Genomic DNA, 5,938 nt, shown 5'->3' with positions numbered 1-5,938 from the left:
AGTTGGTGATGCCATCCAGCCATCTCATCCTCTCATCCCCTTCTCCTCCTGCCCCCAATCCCTCCCAGCATCAGAGTCTTTTCCAATGAGTCAACTCTTCACATGAGGTGGCCAAAGTATTGCAGTTTCAGCTTTAGCATCAGTCCTTCCAGTGAACACCCAGGACTGATCTCCTTTAGAATGGGCTGGTTGGATCTCCTTTCAGTCCAAAGGACTCTCAGGAGTCTTCTCCAACACCACAGTTCAAACGCATATAGTAGTGTGCATATGTCAGTTCCGATCTCCCAATTTATCCCTCCACCCCTTACCCCTGGTAACCATAAATTAGTTTTCCACATCTGTAACTCAATTCCTGTTTTGTTAAATAAGCTCATTTGTACCCTTTTAAATTTTAGATTCCACATACAAATGCTATCATATGATATTTATCTTTTTTGTCTGATTTACTTCAATCACCGATGATTTCTAAGTCCATCCATGTTGCTGTCAATGGCATTAAATAATTCCTTTTTCTGTCTAAGTAATATTCCATTGTATATACATACCCCATCTTCTTATCTATTCCTCTGTTGATACACATTTGGTTGCTTCCAAGTTCTGGGTATGGTAAATAGTGCTGCAATGAACATTTAGATACATGTATCTTTTTGAATTATGATTTTCTCTGGATATATGACTAGGAGTGGTATTTCTGAATCATATGTTAGCCTATTTTTATTTTTGTAAGGAAACTATATACTGTTCTCCATAGTGGCTATACCAATTTATATTCCCACCAACAGTGTAGGAAGGCTCCCTTTTGTTCACATCCTCGCCAGTATTTATTGTTTGTAGCTTTTTTGATGATGCCATTCTGACCAATACGAAGTGATACCTTATTGTTGATTTGATTTCCATTTCTCTAATAATTAGTGCATGCATGAGTGCTAAGTCACTTTAGCTGTGTCTGACTCTTTGCAACTCCATAGCTATAGCCCACCAGGCTCCTCTGTCCATGGGATTATCCAGGCAATAAACTTAGACAGTATATTCAAAAGCAGAGACATTACTTTGCTGACTAAGGTCCGTCTAGTCAAGGCTGTGGTTATTCCTGTGGTCCTGTATGGATGTGAGAGTTGGACTGTGAAGAAGGCTGAGCGCCGAAGAATTGATGCGTTTGAACTGTGGTGTTGGAGAAGACTCTTGAGGGTCCCTTGGACTGCAAGGAGATGTAACCAGTCCATTCTGAAGGAGATCAGCCCTGGGACTTCTTTGGAAGGAATGATGCTAAAGCTGAAGCTCCAGTACTTTGGCCACCTCATGCGAAGAGTTGACTCATTGGAAAAGACTCTGATGCTGGGAGGGATTGGGGGCAGGAGGAGAAGGGGACGACCAAGGATGAGATGGCTGGATCGCATCATGGACTCGATGGACGTGAGTCTGAATGAACTCTGGGAGATGGTGATGGACAGGGAGGCCTGGCGTGCTGTGATTCATGGGGTTGCAAAGAGTCGGACACGAATGAGCAACTGAACTGAACTGAACTGATTAGAGTAGGTTGCCGTTTCCTTCTCCAGGGGATCTTCCCAACCCAAGGATCAAACATGCATCTCTCACATGTCCTGAATTGGCAGACATGTTCTTTAACACTTGTGCCACCTGGGAAGTCCCAGTAATTAGTGACCTAAATCAAATCCTTACAATTATACAGTGGAAGTGCAAATAGATTCAAGAGATTAGTTCTGATAAAGAGTGCCTGAAGATCTATGGACAGAGGTTTATAACACTGCACAGGAGGCGGTGATCAAAACCATTCCAAAGAAAAAGAAAAGCAAAAAGGCAAAATGGTTGTCTGAGAAGGCCTTACAAATTGCTGAGAAAAGAAGAGAAATGAAAGCCAAAGAGGAAAAGGAAAGATATACCCATCTGAATACAGAGTTCCAAACAGTAGCAAGGAGAGATAAGAAAGCCTTCCTAAGTGAACAATGCAAAGAAATACATGAAAACAGTAGAATAGGAAAGACTAGAGATCTCTTCAAGAAAATTAGAGATACCAAGGGAACATTTCATGAAAAAGGTAGGCACAATAAAAGACAAAAACAATATGGACCTAACAGAAGCAGAAGATATTAAGAGGTGGCAAAAACACACAGAAGAACTATACAAAAAAAAGTCTTGGGGGCTGAACAGCGCAGGGATTGGCTCCAGAGGGCGGAGCTGTAATCCAGGGGCAGCCCAACTGGGCCCAGTTCAGCACAGTCAGTTTGACCGCTCTCCACAGCCAGGAGGTTTCCTCAGCCCCATTGTCTTCCGCTGCTGGTGCTGGGCTGCGCAGCTGGGGCCTGGACACGTCTCCGTGCTCCTCACTGCTCCACCCCCATGGCCGCAGCTCCCCTTGTCAACAGCACACACACCATGATGAAGAAAGACAAGAAGTCCTTCAACCAGAGCCTGGCCGAGTGGAAGCGCTTCATCCACAACCGGACCACCAAGAGCTGAGGTTTGATCATACTCTTCCACCTAGTATGTTATGGGTTCCTGGCTGCACTCTTTTCATTCACAATGTGGACCATGCTTCAGACTCTGAACGATGAGGTTCCAAAATATCATGACCAGATTCCTAGTCCAGGACTTACAGTTTTTCCAAAACCTGTGTTGGCATTGGATTTTTTATTCAGCCTGTCTGATTCAGAATCCTATCAAGGGTACATTGATCACCTTAAGAAATTTCTAGTTGCTTTAGGTGTAGAGTTAGGTTATTTATTTGACTTTTTTCCTGTTTCTTGAGGTATGCCTGTATTGCTATGAACTTTCCCCTTAGCACTGCTTTTATAGTGTCCCACAGGTTTGGGGTTGTTGTGTTTTCATTTTCATTTGTTTCTATGCATATTTTGATTTCTTTTTTGATTTCTTCTGTGATTTGTTGGTTATTCAGAAGTGTGTTGTTCAGCCTCCATATGTTGGAGCTTTTAATAGTTTTTCTCCTGTAATTGAGATCTAATCTTAATGCATTATGGTCAGAAAAGATGCTTGGAATGATTTTAATTTTTTTGAATTTATCAAGGCTAGATTTATGGCCCAGGATGTGATCTATCCTGGAGAAGGTTCCGTGAGCACTTGAGAAAAAGGTGAAATTCATTGTTTGGGGGTGAAATGTCCTATAGATATCAATTAGGTCTAACTGGTCTATTGTATCATTTAAAGTTTATGTTTCTTTGTTAATTTTGTTTAGTTGATCTGTCCATAGGTGTGAGTGGGGTATTAAAGTCTCCCACTATTATTGTGTTATTGTTAATTCCCCCTTTCATACTTGTTAGTATTTGTCTTACATATTGCAGTGCTCCTATGTTGGGTGCATGCATATATATTTATAATTGTTATATCTTCTTCTTGGATTGATCCTTTGATCATTATGTAGTGGCCTTCTCTGTCTCTTTCCACAGCCTTGGTTTTAAAGTCTATTTTATCTGATATGAGTATTGCTACTCCTGCTTTCTTTTGGTCTCTATTTGCATAGAATATCTTTTTTCCAGCCCTTAACTTTCAGTCTGTATGTGTCCCTTGTTTTGAGGTGAGTCTCTTGTAGACAACATATATAAGCGTCTTGTTTTTGTATCCATTCAGCCAAACCTCGAATAACCAAAGCAATCTTGAGAAAGAAGAATGGAACTGGAGGAATCAACCTGCCTGACTTCAGGCTCTACTACAAAGCCACAGTCATCAAGACAGTATGGTACTGGCACAAGATAGAAATATAGATCAATGGAACAAAATAGAAAGCCCAGAGATAAATCCACATACCTATGGACACCTTATCTTTGACAAAGGAGGCAAGAATATACAATGGAGAAAAGACAATCTCTTTAACAAGTAGTGCTGGGAAAACTGGTCAACCACTTGTAAAGAATGAAACTAGAACACTTTCTAACACCATACACAAAAATAAACTCAAATAGATTAAAGACCTAAACGTAAGACCAGAAACTATAAAATTGTAGAGGAGAACATAGGCAAAACAGTCTCTGACATAAATCACAGCACGATCCTCTATGAACCACCTCCCAGAATACTGGAAATAAAAGCAAAAATAAACAAATGGGATCTAATTAAAATTAAAAGCTTCTGCACAACAAAAGAAACTGTAAGCAAGGTGAAAAGACAGCCTTTGGAATGGGAGAAAATAATAGCAAATCAAGCAACTGACAAACAACTAATCTCAAAAATATACAAGCAACTTATGCAGCTCAATTCCAGAAAAATAAACGACCCAATCAAAAAAATGGGCCAAAGAACTAAATAGACATTTCTCCAAAGAAGACATACAGATGACTAACAAACACATGCAAAGATGCTCAACATCACTCATTATCAGAGAAATACAAATCAAGACCACAATGAGATACCGTTTCACACCAGTCAGAATGGCTCTGATCCAAAAGTCTACAAGCAATAAATGCTGGAGAGGGTGTGGAGAAAAGGGAACCCTCTGACACTGTTGGTGGGAATGCAAACTAGTACAGCCACTATGGAGAACAGTGTGGCGATTCCTTTCAAAACTGGCAATAGAACTGCCTTATGACCCAGCAATCCAACTGCTGGGCATACACACTGAGGAAACCAGAATTGAAAGAGACACGTGTACCCCAATGTTCATTGCAGCACTGTTTATAATAGCCAGGACATGGAAGCAACCTAGATGTCCATCAACAGACTAATGGATAAGAAAGCTGTGGTACATATACACAATGGAGTATTACTCAGCCGTTAAAAAGAATATATTTGAATCCATTCTAATGAGGTGTATGAAACTGGAGCTGACTATACAGAGTTAAGTAAACCAGAAAGAAAAACACCAATACAGTATACTAACACATATTTATGGAATTTAGAAAGATGGTAATGATAACCCTGTATGAGAGACAGCAAAAGAGACACAGATGTATAGAACGGACTTTTGGACTCTGTGGGAGAGGGAGAGGGTGGGATGATTTGGGAGAATGGCATTGAAACATGTATACTATCATGTAAGAAACAAGTCACCAGTCTAGGTTTGATACAGGATACAGGATGCTTGGGGCTGGTGCCTTGGGATGACCCAGAGGGATGATATGGGGAGAGAGGTGCGAGGGGGGTTCAGGATTGGGAACTCATGTACACCTGTGGCGGATTCATGTCAATGTATGGCAAAACCAATATAGTATTGTAAAGCAAAATAAAATAAATAAATAATAAGAAAAAAAAAGAAATGTCTAAAGCCATATGGCTTAGAAGGATAGAGCAATCTCACAGACTGGAACCTTTTTTGAGCAGAAGGTTCCAGAATACACAGCATGTCCGTTTCTGCTTGCCTTATTTGAAACATGCAGTGATGTGGATGATCCCACATTTGGCTACCAAGCAGGAAACCCTGTGTTCTTATGAAAAGTAACAGAACAATTGGATTACAGCCTCAAGGAGAACCAAGGATAGACGGTATTGCAAAGAGTGAAAGCACAGCAGTTCGATCAACTTATCCTCCCAATGGAAAGATAGATTTAAAATATTTTCCATATTATGGGGAAAAAAATACTGCATGAAAGCTACCCGCAGCCACTAGTTGCCATCCAGCTCAGCTTTGGTAGTGATGCTGATGTAAAAGAAGCAATGGTTGAGTGCAAGATTGATGGATCACCCAACCTAAAAGCCCAGAATGACCATGACAAGTTTTTAGGACGAGTTACATTCAAGATCACCATGCATGCATAGTAGGAGATAGGATGTCTCCACAGAGTAAACGTTGTGTTGTCTGTCTTCATTTTGCATCAGCCGAACCTGTCATTCCAGAATTATGAGACCACCTTGGAGAAAGGTGGAGTGGGACATGACACTGGGGTAACATAATGTGCTTCCTGATGATAGTGGTCCAAGTCCTTCCAAGTACCTGTGTGTTGACTCTGTTGCCTCTTGAACCATGTACAGT

At 40.8% G+C, this 5,938-nt stretch overlaps 1 pseudogene; it reads left to right on the top strand.

Moving 5' to 3' along the window:
• The first annotated feature begins 2,394 nt into the window (after positions 1 to 2,394).
• LOC138417472 (sodium/potassium-transporting ATPase subunit beta-3-like) lies at positions 2,395 to 5,724 on the top strand (annotated as a pseudogene).
• Positions 5,725 to 5,938: the final 214 nt, after the last annotated feature.

This window comes from Ovis canadensis, chromosome 1, assembly GCF_042477335.2.
Source record: "Ovis canadensis isolate MfBH-ARS-UI-01 breed Bighorn chromosome 1, ARS-UI_OviCan_v2, whole genome shotgun sequence".
NCBI classification, from domain to species: Eukaryota; Metazoa; Chordata; class Mammalia; order Artiodactyla; family Bovidae; genus Ovis; species Ovis canadensis.
This window is presented reverse-complemented; position numbering and strand designations above follow the sequence as displayed.